Source organism: Mustelus asterias, chromosome 1, assembly GCF_964213995.1.
Source record: "Mustelus asterias chromosome 1, sMusAst1.hap1.1, whole genome shotgun sequence".
Classification (NCBI taxonomy): domain Eukaryota; kingdom Metazoa; phylum Chordata; class Chondrichthyes; order Carcharhiniformes; family Triakidae; genus Mustelus; species Mustelus asterias.
In genome coordinates, this window is record NC_135801.1 from 172,204,794 (window position 1) to 172,225,089 (window position 20,296).

Here is a 20,296-nt window from a genome sequence, read left to right on the forward strand (position 1 = left end):
ACAATACACCAAATGATAAATATACATCAGGGGGACACAGACTACCAGTAAATAATCTTTTCAGCACATCACACTTTAATACCCAATGCACAGATATTATTTTACCATTGTGTTTTTTTTTATATGGAGTCTAACCTTGTTTATTACCTAGCTGAAGTGATTGTTGTGCACACAGAAGGTTAAACATCTTTCATGATCTGCACCGTTCAATAGGCAATTCATACAATGTTTCCAGCTATCATCTTTAGGGTAATAACCTCTTTATTGATGAATAAATCTCTAATGGACAGATCAAATGGAGACTAACTAGCCATGCATGACATTACCCACAAATTAGTCTGAGGAGAGCCCTGAAGGCAAAGCCTCAGTGTGACAGTAAAAAATGTCAGCGACCCGACATGCCCACATACCAGTCAGGTGTCAGTACCTAAAGGTCACCACTCTGTCAGGAACAAAGTGAGTGCAAGAACAATATCATTTGGAAATCATGCTGAAACCAGATATTATTAACACGGTACGGCGATGTAGAAAAGGCAAATGTAAAAGGGATCTTTTTTTTTGAGGCAGGATTACAATCCCTGGATCTGTTTCTGCCTCACTGCATTTTACTGTAGTATTTTAATATTTTACTCCCTTATTCTCTTGCCTTATTCCTTCACTCTTGAAGATAGTGAATCATTCAGGGGTACAAACTATTCACATTGATAGCCCCAGTACTTCAGTCACAGTTGCTAGCACTGCTGCCTCACAGCGCCACGGACCCGGGTTCAATTCCTGGCTTGGGTCATTGTCTGTGTGGAGTCTGTACGTTCTCCCCGTGTCTGCCTGGGTTTCCTTCGGCTGCTCCGGTTTCCTCCCACAGTCTGAAAGACGTGCTGCTTAGGTGCATTGGCCGTGCTAAATTCTCCCTCAGTGTACCCGAACAGGTGTCGGAGTGTGGCAACTGGGGGATTTTCATAGTAACTTCATTGCAGTGTTAATGTAAGCCTACTTGTGACACTAATACGAAAATAAAAAAATAAAATAAGCCAAGATAGGGAATGTTGAGAGGTTGTTTGTCCATGTGGGTGGGGTAGTGGGGGGTGCGGGAATAGGATAGGGGGCAGGGTGTAGATGGGCATTGCAAGCACTTTCACCTGAAGCTCAAACATACACAACAACAGTTGAAAGTGTTTTCTCTCTTCTCCAGGCTGAGGGGCACGGACCTGGTTGTGGTAGCCTCATCACCTCGAGTGAGATATTTGTACAGATACCAGACGACTAATGTCCTGTGGACTTCAGTTCTATTCCATACTATACATGAGATTTTCTTCTGTAATAGTTTTCTGTAAAAATGCCGACTAACGAAAAATTGTTCTTGGGATGTGGACAACATGGCAAAGCATTAATTACCCATCCTTAGTGCCCTACATGGTGTGGTACAGGATTACTCTCAGTTAGCCCAATGCTATAATCATTACTGTACTTCCTACAAGTTGCAAACACAAGAGATCACAGAACCCAATAGGACATAAATGGAGTATTTTGTCAACAGTGTGCTATTTTTCATTTTTTTAAATGACGGGTACCTGAAGGTAAAAGTTATTCCATTTGGGGAATACATATTTCATTAAGCCAGTGTTAGCCATTCTTAAAAGTTAACCCTACTCTGTCCCCTTCACATGGCTTTGTCCTACACAAGGCCAAATGAGAATTCTCAACTAAAAACAGTGCCTCTCAATTCCACCCTTTTTCCCCAATGGGAATTCATGGGACATCAGCGTCACTGGTTGACCAGCATTTATTGCCCATCCCTAGTATGACTCACATGGGCTCTGGAGTCACATGTAGGCCAGACCGGGTAAGGAAGACAGATTTCCTTCCCTAAAGGACATCAGTGAACCAGATGGGTTTTTCCGACAATCGACAATGGTTTCATGGTCATCAGTAGATTCTTAATTCCAGATTTTTTTTATTGAATTCAAATTCCACCATTTGCCGTGGCGGGATTTGAACCTGGGTCCCCAGAACGTGAGCTGAGTTTCTGGATTACTAGTCTAGCGATAATACCACTCGGCCATTACCTCCCCTTGTTACTGGAGTTATGGTATCAATTTGCTGGAATGACCAAGAAATTTAGCCCCATTGCATTGCTGTCTGGGTGCCTTTCTTTAGAAAGGATTTCAATGTCAAGGGCAGGAGGTGAAAGAGATTCAACAATATGACCTCAGGTGGAAGATGCTTTAACTATTAGGAAAGACGAGCGAAACATAAAAAAGATGCTCCTACTTGTTTTTGTAGGGGAGTCCAAAAAACAGGTATTTATGAAACAAAAGATCTGGTAGCATCTGTGGAGAGAGAAACAGAGTTCATGTTTCAGGTCAGTGACCTCTCATCAGAACTGGGAAAGTTAGAAGTATGTTTTGAACAAGTGAAGTAGTAGCACGCAAGAAACAATACTTTTCACTGTATACTAATACATGTGACAATAATAAATCAAATCAGATCAAGAGGCTGGTAAAAAGAACACAATAGGGAACGCCTGTGATGGGGTTGGAAATCAGGAGAGGTTAAATGACAAAGGGTGCAAGGACAAAGGGATTGGTAAAGGGACCAGTGAAGAGAGAAAAGAGATGTCTCGAGGAGATGTGAGTGGCAGGGTCATGTCTGACGGGGAAAAATTGGAAAAAGAGAGAAAAGCAATATGGGAAAAAAAAACAAACCCACAAAGGGAAAAGGACAACACGAGGCAGGATTTACGTTCCTATTGAATCCAATAAGAAAATCAGGAGAAACCCCTTTATCCAGAGACTGGTTAGAATGTGAAACATGCGGCCACAAGGAAAGGTTGAGGTGAGTATCACTGATGCAGTTCTGTGTGATATCTGTCTCATTCCTTAGAACAAAAGGCATTATAGGAAGATCAAATCGAGGTATCTAAAATTATAAGGGATTTTGATCAGGTAAATAAGGATAAAATCTATTTCCACCTGTCAAGTGAGTCAGTAGGCATACATCTAAAATGATACTCAAAAGGAAGGGAGAAGCTCGGAGAGTTTTTAACTTCAAAAATAGGTCTAACTTTACAAGACAAGCAAAATATTATGGATGCCAGAGATACAAACAGCAAACATTTAGCAGCATGCGTCGAGAGAAAAACAGTCAACATTTCAGGTCGATGATCTTTCACCATAACTACAAGACAGAAGTAACATGTAAACTGTTCTCCCCACGTCTTCCTGGGTTTCCTCCAGGTGCTCCAGTTTCCTCCCACACTCAAGATGTGTGGGTTAGGTGGATTGGCCATGCTAAATTGCCCCTTAGTGTCAGGGGGACTAGCTAGGGTAAATATGTGGGGTAACGGGCATAGGGCCTGGGTGGGATTGTTGTTGGTGCAGGCTCGATGGGCAGAATGGCCTCCTTCTGCACTGTAGGGATTCTAAGCACTGAGCCAAAGATAGGGGATAGGGAGGATCATCAAATGATAAAGGGTGTAATATGGGTGGAAAGCAAGAGTGATTAAATGACTAAACGGGTGATAATGACGCAGAGGAAGTATAAATAATTACAGCAGAATAGCAGAAGGGGAGGGAAGCATGGGAAAACCTTATAAGAGAAGAGTTTCATGGCTCAGGGGGCTGGAGAGAAGAGGTACAGGCTCTTCAGGTCCCCTCCAGCTTGTTTGCAGATACATTTTTGGACATAAGTAGCTTTGCTATTTCATTTGTGTATTCAAATGAAAGTTTGATTCAGCAGCAATGGGCTGGATGGTATGGCCCTCCAGTAGAAGGTTTAAAGATGGTGGGGGCTTGTAAAGTGGGGCCTGCCCACTCCAACTTGTCTCCTATTTTACAGGGAGCAGTGGAAATGTGGGACCGATTAAGACCTTGAAGTAGCCATTTACTGGCCACTGAGTAGCTCAAGAGCTGGGAAAGCTGGTGAAGGGCAAGAGGTCGCGACCTCCTTTGGGGGGGGGGGTGTGGTTCTGGTCCCCTGAACCCAATGGAGGAGTTTCCCTGCAAAGTCCAATCACCCCTTTAACCCTCCCCCAAACCTGGCCCTCCACCTTCCTCATCCCCCTCCCTAGGACCTCTCAGCCAGGCCCTGCAGATACCCCAGACTTACCTATGGGGCGGGGAAGCTGGTGGATCATGGAAAGGTCCATTGGCCTCGAGGGGGATTTTCCAGACTTGGGGCAAGCGTGACTGGAAAACCCCGCCCAAGGTTACATAACCCGATTTATAAAAAGCAATCTTCAAACAGGTGTCAGGATGTTACTTTAGACAAAGTTAATCAATAACAGGGTGGGGGTGAGGGGGAGGTGGTTACGACCCATGAACTCTCTGGACCTTGGGGTAGAGTTGATATTCAGGAAGGATGAGATCATCTGCTGGCGCGGTCACAGTGCCAGGAACCCGAGTTCGATTCCGGCCTTGGGTCACTGTCTGTGTGGAGTTTGTACGTTCTCCCTGTGTTTGCACGGGTTTCCTCCGGGTGCTCCGGTTTCCTTCCACACGCTAAAGATGTATGGGTAAGGTTGATTGACTATGCTAAATTGCCCCTTAGTGTCAGGGGGAATTCGCAGGGCAAATGTATGAATTAAGGGGATAGGTCCTGGGTGGGATCATTGTTGGTGCAGGCTCGATGGGCCGAATGGCCTCTTTCTGCACTGTCGGGATTCTATGATCAGAACCTGACTTCCAATCCTCTAATGTGCAATTTTCACTCTAGTGGCAAATACTTGTTAACATTTTGACAATGAAGCTAACCAAGAAATATCAGTTTTGTTAATGAACCACTTTCATGAAAGGGTTTCACAAGATGGAGCACAGATGCGATGCGCAAGATGATTCCACAATGTAAAATGCTAAGATTCACAATGATCCTCAAAATGTGATTTCATGAAATCTCATTCTTCAGACAAATAATTGTTATTATTTCATATTTTATTTCTGCTCTTGTATTTATTTCCACCACTCTTTCGATCCCTATCCTTCGCCTGACTCCAATCGGCTTCATTCACTCCCTAGCTGGGAGGATGGGCAAAGAGGGCCAACCTTACAACCTCCAGCAGCTCCTAGAACAGTCCAGCTGGCTTGCTTTTCTTCCAAAGTTGCTTTCCTTCACCTCAGCACCACATTCCCTGACCTCAGCTAAGAATAAGGGAATAGGGGAGGCGATGGCCTAGTGGTATTATCACTAAGCTATTAATCCAGAAACTCAGCTATTGAACCCGGGTTCGAATCCTGCCACAGCTGATGGTGAAATTTGAATTCAATAATAAAAAACAGTCAGGAATATACTGATGACCATAAAACCATTGTCGATTGTCAGGAAAAGCCCATCTGGTTCACTTATATCCTTGAGGGAAGGAAATCTGCCGTCCTTACCTGGTCTGGCCAACACGTGACTGACTCACAATATGGTTGGCAATGTGGTTGACTCTCAACTGCCCTCTGAACAAGGGCAACTAGGGACAGGCAATAAATGCTGGCCAGCTAGCAATGGTCATAAGCCCCAAATGAATGAAAAAAATAAGGGAATGGGCGCACTAGAGGCCACCTTCTGTGACTGTCCATCTCTGCACAATAATGTTCCTTGCCACACTGTTTGGATTTCAAATGGGAGAGGGGGGGGTGGACGAGGGGTTTGGTGGGGGGTGGACGAGGGGTTTGGTGGGGGGTGGGGGGTGGGGGGGGGTTGCGGGGAACAGTGTTGAGTAGTTGCATTAGTCCTGAGGAAAAAAATGGTTTTATATAGAAGCCAGATCTGCTCTCCCTTCTCCACAGTCAACAATTACACCAGCACCATTCGGCTACCTCTGCCCCAGCAAGGTAACAAAGAGAAATTTAACTGTCCCAAGGCTATCACCCGTAAAGTAGTTCCGAGTGAGCAGTCAATAGCTCCCATCAACTTTTAACAATTAATGAATTTAAATTGACTATTAAGTCAGCGGAGTTTTGATTGATAATTTTAATATAACCCCTTTTGTGCAGACCCATCCGAAACCTCAGAAATGTGTGATAATGTCCAATGGGGAGGGGGTGGAGGGAGGGAAGGGTGTGGGGGGTGGTGGTATGTGCATCTCCCATCACCGTACAACATCGGTGAGTTATTACTTGGATTGCGCTGCCGTTTTCTGAAATGTAATTTGAATACAGATTAGCTGCCCCACTGTTCCAGAGCTTTGGCATCATCATTACTGAGGACAGTAATTTGACTGATGAACACATGGGTTATCACAAGGTCATCACCTTCAGCAGCACTGGAACCGTCCACTCTCCTCCTTTCAAAGGGATGGGGAGGAGGGAGCCGAGCTTTCTAAATGATGTAATTAAGTTGTGTCATTAAATAAACCAATCTGGGAATGAATAAATCATTAAGCTAATTGAAACAACTAATATTACCCCTCTTTTCCTAAACAATTAAAGCTGCTTTAAGTGGCACAGAAGGGAGAGTGTTTTCATTAGTTGATTCATTGTAGAGAAATAACAGTTCCTCAAATGATTCCAGCGTTTTAAAAAGTGGAATATTGTACGAGCACTCAAGGAGCATTTAGAAATATTCTAGATTTTTTTCCCTACAACTCATTTTAGCTTTCTTCAAAACATAGATTAATGCAACAATTTCCCCACTCAACTAACCGATATGCAATCCATATCTCATTGTTATGCAGATGCAAATAATTGTTAGAAATAAGAAGGAATTGCTGGAAATACACAGCAGATCAGGCAGCATCTGCGGAGAGAAAAACTGAGTTAACATTTCAAGTCGGTGGGATGAGAGATTGGAATCTATGCAGCCTGAAAACCAATGTAAAGCAATTATAGACGGCTGTTTCTAAATAAAAAAGATTCATTTCTTAATGTTATAGAGCCAATGTGCAGAGTGGACCAGGTCACCCCTTAATCAATCTTCTTGCTTGCTCCAAAAAACAAATCAAATTCAAATTGAATCCAATTCATGACTCCCACAAGAGATGATGTAGAGATCCAAGCTGACAAGATAAGGCATAGCACCTGATATTGGACTTGATCTGTTGCCTGACCTTCCCATTTTATTTTTTTTATAATCGTAGAATCCTTACAGTTCAGAAAGACAGCACTCAGCCCATTGAGCCAGCACTGACAACAATCCCACAAGGCCCTATTCCCGTAACCCCACGTATTTACCTTGCTAATCAAGGGCCGGTCACTTTGCTGGGAGTTTTCTATAGGCCGCCCAATAGTAACAGGGAGGTGGAGGAGCAGATAGGGAAACAGATCCTGGAGAGCTGCAATAATAGCAGAGTTGTTGTGATGGGAGACTTTAATTTCCCAAACATAGATTGGAATATCCCTAGGGTAAGGGGATTGGATGGGGAAGAGTTTGTTAGGTGTGTTCAGGAGGGTTTCCTGACACAGCATGTGGACAAGCCTACAAGAGGAGAGGCTGTACTTGATCTGATACTGACCAATGAACCTGGACAGATGTCAGATCTCTCAGTGGGAGAGCATCTTGGGGATAGCGATCATAACTCTATCTCCTTTAGGCTTGCACTGGAAAAAGAGAGGATCAGGCAAGCTAGGAAAGTGTTTATATGGAGTAAGGGGAAATATGAAGACATTAGACAGCAAATTAGAGGAGTAAATTGGAAGGAGGTATTCTCGGGGAAATGTACTGAAGAGAGGTGGCAGTTTTTCAAGGAATGTCTGTCTAGAGTTCTACAGGACAACGTTCCGAGCAGACAGGGAGGTGTTGGTTGGTTCAAGGAACCGTAGTGCACGAAAGCTGCGCGGGACCTAGTCGAGAAGAAAAGGAAAGCATACAAAAGGCTCAGAGAGCTTGGCGAAGATAGGGATTTAGAAGAGTATACGGCTTGTAGGAAGGGACTAAAGAAGGAAATTAGGAGAGCCAGAAGGGGTCACGAGAAGGCCCTGGCAGGTAGGATTAAGGAGAACAATAAGGCGTTCTATAAATATGTGAAGAGTAAAAGGATGAGACGTGACGGAATAGGGCCTATAAAAGGTGAAGGCGGGAAAGTCTGTACGGAACCAGTAGAAATGGCAGAGGCGCTCAATGAGTATTTTGCCTCGGTTTTCACAGAGGAGAAGGACCTGGGTGGCTGTACTGCAGGCGTGTGGTGGACTGAAAAGATTGAGTATGTGGACTTTAAGAGGTTGTGCTGGAATCTTTGAATGGCATCAAGATAGATAAGTCGCCGGGTCCGGATGGGATGTACCCCAGGTTACTGTGGGAGGCGAGGGAAGAGATTGCAGAGCCTCTGGCGATGATCTTTGCGTCATCGATGGAGACGGGAGAGGTGCCGGAGGATTGGAGGATTGCGGATGTGGTTCCTATTTTCAAGAAGGGGAATAGGGATAGCCCAGGAAATTACCAACCGGTGAGTCTAACCTCAGTGGTTGATAAACTGATGGAGAAGATCCTGAGGGACAGGATATATGTGCATTTAGAGAGGTTTAGTATGCTCAAGAATACTCAGCATGGCTTTGTCAAAGGCAGATCGTGCCTTACGAACCTGGTGGAGTTCTTCGAAAATGTGACTAAACACATTGACGAAGGGAAGGCGGTAGATGTGGTTTATATGGATTTTAGCAAGGCGTTCGATAAGGTCCCCCATGCAAGGCTTCTAGGAAAAGTGAGAGGGCATGGGATCCAAGGGGCTGCTGCCCGGTGGATCCAGAACTGGCTTGCCCAAAGGAGGCAGAGAGTGGGTATAGATGGGTCTTTTTCTAAATGGAGGTCGGTCACCAGTGGAGTGCCCCAGGGATCTGTTCTGGGACCCTTGCTGTTTGTCATTTTCATAAATGACCTGGATGAGGAAGTGGAGGGATGGGTTGGTAAGTTTGCTGACGACACGAAGGTTGGTGGGGTTGTGGATAGTCTGGAGGGATGTCGGAAGTTACAGAGGGACATAGATAGGATGCAAGACTGGGCGGACAAGTGGCAGATGGACTTCAACCCAGATAAATGCGTCGTGGTCCATTTTGGTAGGTCAAATGGGATGAAGGAGTACAATATAAAGGGAAAGACTCTTAGTACTGTAGAGGATTAGAAGGACTTTGGGGTCCGGGTCCATAGGACTCTGAAATCGGCCCCGCAGGTGGAGGAGGTGGTTAAGAAGGCATATAGTGTGCTGCCCTTTATCAATCGAGGGATTGAGTTTAGGAGTCCGGGGATAATGATGCAGCTATATAAGACCCTCGTTAGACCCCACTTGGAGTACTGTGCTCAGTTCTGATCGCCTCACTATAGGAAGAATGTGGAAAAGATTGAAAGGGTGCAGTGGAGATTTACAAGGATGTTGCCTGGATTGATTGGCATGCCTTATGAGGATAGGCTGAAGGAGCTCGGTCTTTTCTCCTTGGAGAGACGTAGGATGAGAGGAGACCTAATAGAGGTATATAAGATGTTGAGAGGCATAGATCGGGTGGACTCTCAGAGGCTTTTTCCCAGGGTGGAAATGTCTGCTATGAGAGGACACAGGTTTAAGGTGCTGGGGGGTAGGTACTGGGGAGATGTTAGGGGTAAGTTTTTCACACAGAGGGTGGTGGGTGAGTGGAATCGGCTGCCGTCAGTGGCGGTGGAGGCAAACTCAATAGGGTCTTTTAAGAGACTCCTGGATGAGTACATGGAGCTTAATAGGATGGAGGGTTATAGGTAGGTCTAGAAGGTAGGGATGTGTTCGGCACAACTTGTGGGCTGAAGGGCCTGTTTTGTGCTGTAGTTTTTCATTGTTTCTCTATGTTTCTAATCGCACTAAGGGGCAATTGAGCACGGCCAATCAAACAACCTGCACATCTTTGAACATTGGGTGGAAACTTGAGGAAGCCCATGCAGAGAATGTGCAAACTCCATATAAACAGTGACCCAAGGCCAGAATCGAACCCGGGTCCGTGGCGCTGTGAGGCAACAGTGCAAACCATTCTGCCACCGTGCTGTCCCTTTCTGCAGAGCTGAACTTGCCATTGACAGCCAGAAGGCCTGTGCGACCACCAGAATATTGTTGTCTCCATTGACAGTAAATGGCTTTGAGCATCAAATACTGGCAATCCCTTTTTCCACATTGTAACAGAGCTGGAAAAAGAACAAGGGTGGGTTCGCGAGGCAGCATAAGGCGAACGTGATCTATGAGAAATGTATTCTCTGCACAAAGAATTTAAAAGGCACAAAGGTTTTATGAAGCCTGGAAAGCCTTATTGATGGTACACGTTGTAGTGATGGTGTGCCAATGATGGAGGGAGTGTGGTGAACCATAGATGGTTACCACTATGGGTACTGAACCATAGATGGTTATCACTATGGGTACTTGTACATATGTTACTCTTGTTACTGTTGGGGTTAGGGTTGGGGTGTTCCACCTGTTGGTATTGTTCTGTGGTACACTCCGTTTGGCTCCGCCTTCTTATAGGAGTATAAAGGTCACTGCCACTTCCTAGTGACCCTTAGTCTGGGATAGTATTGTTAAGCAGTATGCTCTATTCTTGTTGCAAATAAAAGCCTTTATTCCCAAGTACGATCTAGCCTCTCGAGTGGATTAATCGCGCATCAGGGAGTGAATTCCTAAGGTGGCGGATGAATAAAGCGTTGTCCTGGATCTTGACTGCCCTCCTCCAAGCAAATGAGGAGACCTTTCATCATCCTTCAAGCTTTGCTTTGTTGGTGGTGGAAAGATTTCAGAGAGTCAGGAGGGGAGCCATTTATCGAAGAGTACTCAATTTGGTGGAACCCAAAATAAGCCTTGCTGAACAAATGACTGGTGAGCAAGTGCAGAGCACTTGAAACATTAACAACTCCTGTCACCGTGCTGATGATTGTTGTAGCTGTACAGGAAGAAATAATTTAGCAGTTTTCCCTAATACATAGCAATACAGCCGGAATGCTGTCAGGGCCCACAGTACGCGTGTACAGTGCACTCAGCCATTTCTTGATATGATGTAGTGCGAGTAGAATTGTCTGAAAACGGATGCTGATGATGGTGGGGACATCAGGAGGAGGCCAGGATGGATCATCCACACGTTGAAGATGGTTGCAAGCATATCATCCTGTTCATGGGGCCTTTTCCTGCCATTAGTTGCCTAATTGTCCATCACCATTTGTAACTGGATGTGGCAGGGTTGCAAAGCTTTGATCTGATTACTGAGTTGGTGCTACCGTATACTCCTGTCTATAAAATGCTCTGTTCCTCTGTTTTGCATACAGTATCACCAGGGTGGCACCTAATTTTCAGGCTTGACTTGCGCTGCTCCTGACATAGAATCCCTACAGTGCAGAAGGAGGCCATTCGGCCCATCAAGCCTGCACCGACAACAGTCCCACTCGAGGCTCTATCCCCCGAATCCCACATATTTACCCTGCTAGACCCCCTGACTCTATGGGTCAATTTAGCATGGCCAATCCACCAAACCCGCATATCTTTGGAGTGTGGGACGAAACCGGAGCACCCGAAGGAAACCCACGCAGACACGGGAAGAATGTGCAAACTCCACGCAGACAGTCACCCAAAGCCAGAATCAAACCTGGGCCCCTGGTGTTGTGGGGCAGCAGTGTTAACTACTGTGTCACCCATACACTTCTACAGAATTTATATGGGGCAGGAGGCCAGTTAACTCAACATGTGTGCACCGGCTCTCCAAATGAACCATTCACACTACTCATTGAAGCAGAGCCATTCCCCTGGCCGGATGGTGCCATGTGGTTACAGATTGCAGTTCAATGCGATTCTCTTGTTGCTGGTGGCCCATGGTGCCTCATTGTTGTGTGGTTTTGTCTCTGTTAATCTATCCCAGTGGGTATGGTGGTAATGTCACATCACATGATGGGAGATGTCCTCAGTGAGAAGGTGGAACTTGGCCTCCAGGAATTGTGTGGTGATCACCCTTATAAATATTCTGATGGGGAGATGCCTGAGCAATGTGGAATCTCAGCCTAATGCAGCACAGTCAATGCATCGCGGTTTTGGAAAGCGCTATCCAATCACCTGTTTTTGTTGCCTAAAGCTGTGCAAAGGTTTCCTTTGCAAATATATATCCATGTTCTTTTTGAACATTTCCTTTCAGGCAATGCATTAATCCAAAAGATAATGGGGGTGGGCCTCCCAAAAAAAACAAAGTGCCCAATGGGTGGAAAACGATCGATTTTTGGGCACGCTTAGTTTCATGCATCTTCGGCACTCTGTGCTCCACTGCCACTGTGTGTGCGCCGCACCCCCCATTAGCTGCCTCCCTGATCACTGGCCTCCACGATCCAATCGCCAGCCTCCCAAAAACCCCCCTCCCTTCCACTGCTGATTGCCGGCCTCCCGATCACCGGCCTACCCGGCACTCCCACCGGGCCAGTCCCAATCGCCAGCCCCCGCATGGCCAGCCCCAAACCTCCCCCCCCACCATGTCCAGCCCCTATCTCCCCCACACATGTCCAGCCTCAATCTTGCTCCCAATGTCCAGCCCCGATCGCTTCCCTGCCTCCCTGTCCCACTGATCCCCTTGCAGAGTGTGCAACGGGTCCCTTTCCCCACTAATACCGATCTGCCCGCACCCTGTAGGCCTCATCTCCTTTGGCCCTGACCCTTGGCACTGCAGTGCCTGGTGGGCAGTGCCAGGGTGCCAAGCTGGCAATGCAAAGGTAGCAGGCTGGCACTGCCTAAGGGACAACCCCCCCCCCTTACCCCTGACCTCCCAGGGGGACCTCAATGGCCTCTGTCCTCACCAGCGGGGTGATCACCCCACTCCCCCTTGATGGGGTCCAGCTTTAATCCCCGCTGCCAGGGATTAAATTTCGGGCGCAAGACTCATTATATTTAAAAACATGGCCTGGGAGACTTGCGATCAGCCAGGCACCGGTCACAACTCCCGCTACAGGCCTCCCGCTAATGTCTCCCAGCTTGGCTCAAGCAGCGCAGCAGGCCGGGAGAATTGCCCTGAATAACTCACTGTTCACAGCACTTCTCATCTTCCCCCGGTTCTTTCAGCATTTTTCGTGGGTAAGGTGATGACACGATGGAAAGATCACTGGGATGGTAATCTAGAGACCCAGGCTAAAGCACTGGGAATATGGGTTCAAATCCCAACACAAGAGCTGGTCAAATTTCACTTCAGTTAATAAATGCGGTATTAAAAACTTGCCTCGGTAGTCGTGACCGTGAAACCATTGTCAGAAAAAACCCATCTGGTTCACTAATGTCTTTTAGGGAAGGAAATCTGCCATCCTTACCTGGTCTGGCCTACATATGATTCCAGAGCCACAGCAATGTGGTTGACTCTTAGATGCTGCTACCGCAAATGATCTAGCAAGCCTCTCAGATGTGTCAAGTCACTATGAAGCCTAATAGGAATGAACTAGAGGAACCACCCAATATCAACTGAGGCATCAGAAACGACAGTCCAGCCCTGTCAACCCAGAAAAGTCATCCTTACTAACATCTGGAAGCTTGTGACAAAATTGGGATAGTTATCGCAATTGAGCAATGGCTCTGACACAGCCATCCTCAATAAACCACACCTTACAGACTGTATCCCGTGTACCACCATCACAATCTGTGGGTATATCTTGTCCCACTGGCACAATAGTATACAGGAGTTGCCCTGGGAGTCCTCAACATTGATTACTACCTGCTGAATTCACCAACCGCCCGCAACCCTCAGCTGATGAATCAATACTCCTCCATGTTGAACACCAACTGAAAGAAGCACAAAGGTGGAAAAGGTGCAGAATATACTCTGGGTGGGTGATTTCAATATCCATTATCAAGACTGTCTCAGTAATATGACCACAGACTAAGCTGGCCAGGTTTAAAGGGCATAGCTGCTAGCTGGGTCTGCGGCAGGTGGTGAGGGGACTGACAAGAGGGAAATACCTACTTGACCTTGTCCCCACCAATTTACCTGTCCCTCCATGACGGTATCAGTGGGAGTGACCACCATACAGTCCTTGTGGGATGAAGTCCCATCTTCAACATTAAGGATACCCTCCCCTCCATTGGGTTATGTGGCACAACCACTGTGCTAAATGGGATAGTGTAATGACTTCAATCAGAACATTGAGGTTGGCCTATTGGAGTATGAACTCCCCGATTAAGGATCCAATCAGTGGGCCAATCAGGGAGTCGTTGCTTTGTACTTAACCAGTTGTGTCAGTTGCTCTGACGCTCCTAGAGGTAGACTGCTGACTGATAGCACTCTGTGTATGGCTGTTAGAGAGTTATAAATAAAGGGATTTTGTTGGAGGGACCTTTGCCTCTGCAGACTTATTACAGATAGATTTCAAACATACCTAACAATTCAAAACTGGGCATCCATGACACTATGGGCCACCAGCTGCAGCAGAATTCTTACTCGACCACAATCTGAACCTTATGGCCTGTCATATCCCCCACAGTACCATTAGCACCAAGCCAAGGGATCAATCCTGGTTCAGTGAAGAATGTAGGAGGGCATGCTGGGAGCAACACCAGGCATGGCTAAAAATGAGGTGAAGCTACAACACAGGACTACTTACATGTCAAACAGTGGAAGCAACATGTGATAGACAGAGCTAAGCAAGCCCACAACAAGAGCTCTGTAGTCCTGTCAATTCCAGTCATGAATGTGGTGGATAAGTAAACAACTCTTTAGAGGAGGAGGCGCCATTAATATCCCCACCCTCAATGATGGAGGAACACAGCACATAGAATCGTAAAATCATGGAATCCCTACAGTGCAGAAAGAGGCCATTCAGGCCATTGTGATTGCATCGACTCTTCGACAGAGCATCTTATCGAAGCCCACCCCATAATGAAACCCCATGCATATATCCCACTAATCCCCTTAACCTACACATCTTGGGATATTAAGGGACATTTTAGTATGGCCAGTCCACCTAACCTGCACATCTTTGAAGCGTGGGAGGAAACCGGAATACCCATAGGAAACCCAGACATATCGCAAGGGGGATAGAATATAAAAGCAGAGATGTCTTGCTGCATCTGTACAGGGCATTGGTGAGGCCGCAGCTGGAATACTGTGTGCAGTATTGGTCCCCTTATTTGCGGAAGGATATATTGGCCTTGGAGGGAGTGCAGAGAAGGTTCACCAGGTTGATACCGGAGATGAGGGGTGTTGATTATGAGGAGAGACTGAGCAGATTGGGTTTGTATTCGTTGGAATTTAGAAGGCTGAGGGGGGATCTTATAGAGACCTATAAGATAATGAAGGGGCTGGATGGGGTAGAGATGAAGAGATTCTTTCCACTTAGAAAGGAAACTAGAACTAGAGGGCACAAGCCTCAAAATAAAGGGGGGTCAGTTTAGGACAGAGTTGAGGAGGAACTTCTTTTCTCAGAGGGTGGTGAATCTCTGGAATTCTCTGCCCACTGAAGTGGTGGAGGCTACCTCGTTGAATATGTTTAAATCACGGATAGATGGATTCCTGATCGGTAAGGGAATTAGGGGTTATAGGGATCAGGCGGGTAAGTGGAACTGATCCACTTCAGATCAGCCATGATCTTATTGAATGGCGGGGCAGGCTCGAGGGGCTAGATGGCCTACTCCTGCTCCTATTTCTTATGTTCTTATGTTCTTATGTATATTCACATGGAGAATGTGCAGACTCTGCACAGTTACCCAAGACTGGAATTGAACCCGGGTCCCTGGCGCTGTGAGGCAGCAGTGCTAATCACTGCGCCACCGTGCTGCCCACATCAGTGCAAAAGGTAAGGTTAAAGCATTTGCATCCATCTTCAGCCAAACGTTACAGGTGGATGATTTATCTTGGTCCTAGAATCAAAATGGCAGTTTTCAGCCAATCCAAGTCACTCCATGTGATATCGAGAAATGGCTGAAGCCACTGGATACTGCAAAGGTTATGGGCCCCGACAATATTCCAGCAATAGTCCTGAAGGACTGTGCCCTGGGACTTTCTGCACCCCTTGTCAAGCTGTTCCAGTGCAGCTAGAACACTGGCATCTATCTGGCAATGTGGAAAACTGCCCAGGTATGCCCAGTACACAAAAAACAGGACAAATCCCCCCCAGTCAATTACTGCTCCATCTACTCTCGATCATCAGCAAAGTGAAGGAAGGTTTGATCAACAGTGCAATCAAGTAATAATTATCACTTAAGTAATAAGTAAATTATATTAAGTAATAAGTAAGTAATAATTACTCAGCAATAATCTGCCCACTTGACCCTCATTTTGGGTTCTGCCAGATACACTCAGCTCATGATCTTATTACCTCCTTGATCTAAATATGGACAAAAGAGCTGAACTCCAGAAGTGAGGGGAGCGTGACAGCCCTTGATACAAAGGCAGCATTTTATTGTGTGTGGCACCAAGGAGTTCTGGCAAAGCTGGTGTCAATGGGAATTAAGAAGAAAAATCTCCTCTGGTTGGAGTCATACCTGGCACAAAGGAAGATGGTTGTAGTTGTTGGTTTCCGATTGTGTCACAGCTTGGTATGGGTTCCTGATCTGTTCAAGACCACAAAACTACAAAAGGTCATGTACGAAGTGTTACAATGCAGTGGTCGATCCCCTTTTGAGAAGCCACGTCGAATCTCCCAAAGATGAATCCCTTCCTTCGTAGTCTGGGAAGGTGTTAGCTGTTCTTCATTAACATTTAGAGGTTCATTAACAGAAAGACCTGACACCCAGTTTAAGTGAATAATTAACAAGTTATTTATTTAACCAACTGGGAACTTTAACTAAACAAGTAACATATCAATTAAAGTGAAGTTCAACTGGAACGCTGTTCAAATAAATACAAGTCCCATTCATTTGTAAAAAAATAATAATTTAGTCACTCTCGAAAAACGTACAAACAGGTTTTGTGGCTTTGGAAAAACCTTTGGAGTTCCTCTGGTGATTCCGCTGTCTGTAAGCTCTTTCTGATTTGTTACCTTTTGCTAGATAGATGGAGAGTTCTCTTAAGAGTTTTTAGCTGGCAAGGAGCCACTCTTTCCCTCTCTCGGTGTTGAGAGGTGGCAGCCCTTCAGTTGAACTCCAGGCAGGCAGTTGAGTTCCTCTTTATAACTCTAAATGACCTATCAATTTTCCTACACCGGGATTGGTCTGATGTTGTCAACAACAGCAAATTCAAATTTGATAGGTTCCTGATAGCTGAGTGTCTTCTTTAAACTGATAGGCTGTCAAAAATCAAAAGCATGCAAAGCCTGTTACCAAGGCAACCCTGATGCTTGGTCCTGGTTACAAGTGTTGCAATCCGTGTACCCTGTAGGCACCTGCATTATAAACATCCAAGCACTGACACAAAGTCAGCTTTTAAAGGGACCACACTTCACAAACTCAACTTCACGACAGAAGCCCAGCCCATCACCCAAACCAGCCTCCCATCCATTGACTCTGTCTACACTTCCCGCTGCCTCGGAAAAGCAGCCAGCATAATGAAGGATCCCACTCACCCCGGACATTCTCTCTTCCACCTTCTTCCATCGGGAAAAAGAAACAAAAGTCTGAGGCCACGTACCAACCGACTCAAGAACAGCTTCTTCCCTGCTGCTGTCAGACTTTTGAATGGACCTACCTTGCATTAAGTTGATCTTTCTCTACACCCTAGCTATGACTGTAACACTACATTCTGCACTCTCTCCTTTCCTTCTCTATCTATAGTATGTTTTGTCTATATAGCGTGCAAGAAACAATACTTTTCACTGTACGCTAATACACGTGACAATAGTAAATCAAATCAAATCAAATCAAGTTCAACCATCTCAACGTCAGGACATAGCAGCATAAGTTCCTCAGCGTAGTACCCTAGGCCCAACCATCTTTTAGATTAGATTAGATACCCTACAGTGCAGAAAGAGGCCATTTGGCCCATCGAGTCTGCACCGACCACAATCCCACCCAGGCCTTACCCCCATATCCCTACATATTTTACCCACTAATCCCTCTAACTCACACATCTCAGGACACTAAGGGGCAATTTTAGCATGGCCAATCAACCTAACCCGCACATCTTTGGACTGTGGGAGGAAACCGGAGTACCGGAGGAAACCCACGCAGACACGAGGAGAATATGCAAACTCCACACAGACAGTGACCCAAGCCGGGAATCGAACTCAGGTCCCTGGAGCTGTGAAGCAGCAGTGCTAACCACTGTCAGCTGCTATATAAATGGCCTTCCCTCCATCATAATGTCAGAAGTTGGCATGTTCATTGACAACTGCAGAATATTCAGCACCATTCACGACTCCTCAGACACTGAAGCAGTCCATGTGTAAATGCAGCAAGACCTGGACAATATCCAGGCTTGGGCTGACAAGTAACATTTGCGCCACACAAATGCCAGGCAATGACTATCTCCAACAGGAGAGATTCTAACCATCTGCCCTTGACATTCAATAGCATCACCATTGCTGAATCCCCATTATCAACCTCCTCGGGGTCACCATTGACCAAAAAATTAACTGGGCGAGCCACATAAATACTGTGGTTTCAAGAGCAGGTCAGAGGCTGGGTATTCTGCAGAGAGTAGCTCACTTCCTGACTTCCTGTCCACCCTCAATAATGCACAAATGCAGAGTGTTGATTTGATTTGATTTATTATTGTCACATGTATTAGTATATAGTGAAAAGTATTGTTTCTTGTGCACTATACAGGCAAAGTATACCGATTGACAATCTTAAATTGGTTGCAAGCGTAATTCTTAGCACATGGAAGATAATTCAGCAAATGTTGTCCAATCATGGAATCACATCTGATGTTGGAGAGCATGGGCCCGATTTTACCATGTTGATTCTAAGTGCTGAATCTGGAGTGATCCAGATCCAACTTGTAAACCTGTTACCGGCACCCCGAAACGCACTCTGCCTGAAAAAAATGCAGCGATTCTGAATCGTGCTGCAAAAGCCTGTGGGCGGGGCTTATCGCGCCCGAAATGCTGCTGCTCCGAGCGGAGCCTTCAACTGCACATGAGCAGGAAAACATAATTTGAAAAATACTCCCCTGTCACATCACTCCTGGGCCGCATAAAGCGGACCAGGAGCGATGGCCCCCACAGACATTGCCCCACTCCCACAACATAACTATCCCCCTTATCCTCCCACCTCCCCACTACCCAGACCAATTACGACCCTCTGCCCCACTTCCCCCCGACCGATTGCACGCTGAGTGGCAGTGGACCCCCCTTCCCCCACACCAATCGCACACAGAGTGACAGCAGACCCCCCCTTCTCCCCTAACCAGAGAACGATCTGGCCCACCTCCCTCCTCCTCCTCCTCCCCCCACCACCAGAGAATGATCTGGCTCTCCTCCTCCACCCCCCAACATCTGAGCTGCCTCCCTCCTCCTCCTCCCCCCCTCCCACCAGAGAACGATCTGGTCCACCTCCCTCCTCCTCCCCCCCCCCCCACCCGCCAGAGATCCATCTGACCCACCTCCCTCCTCCTCCTCCCCCCTCCCCACCAGAGAACGATCCGGCCTCCCTCCTCCTCCCCCACCACTACCAGAGATCCATTTGGCCCTCCTCCTCCTCCCCCCCAACGAGAGAACGATCTGACCCGCCTCCCTCCTCCCCCCCCTCCCCCCACGAGAGAATGATCTGGCCCACCTCCTCCCTCCTCCCCCCCACCTTCACCACCAGAGAATGATCTGACCCGCCTCCCTCCTCCCCCCCCCCTTCCCCCCCAACCAGAGAATGATCTGACCCGCCCCTTCCCCCCCACCACCTCCTCCCCACCTCCCCCCCCCCCCCCCCACCAGAGATGCATCTGGTCTTTAGTGGCAGCTAAAGTGTAAACAGAACCAAATTTCATTCAAGTTAAATAGGGCAAAAGTGACAGCAAAATGACATCAATGCACAAAGAAACAAAAAGTTTAACTAATCCAACAAATAGCTTTATTGACGATAAGCTCTCAACTTGCACCGATCACTTCAGGTGCTAATGAATCAGGAGGGATGATATAACAGTTTGGTATAATTATCTTTGATCTGTGTCACACAAACCAGTTTTTAATTTACACCTAAACCAAAGGCCAGTTTGTGTGTGAAAAAGCAAATTGGATAAATGTATTTTTGAGCCTGTTAAAAGGTATTGCCGCGATGGTTCTTTAGGAATCTGTTTCAAAAAGCTTTGATTAACTAGCGGAGAGGTGCCAGAGGATTGGAGTGCTGCAAATGTGACACCCTTATTCATGAAAAGGGAGTGAGTGCGGACATTCCTAGTCACTATAGGCTGGTTAGTTTAACGTCAGTGGTGGGTAAGCTTTTTTTAAAAAAAGTTTAAACTTTGTTTATTGGCGTCACCATTAAGCTTACATTAACACTGCAATGAAGTTACTGTGAAAATCTCCCAGTCACCACACTCCAGCGCCTGTTCGG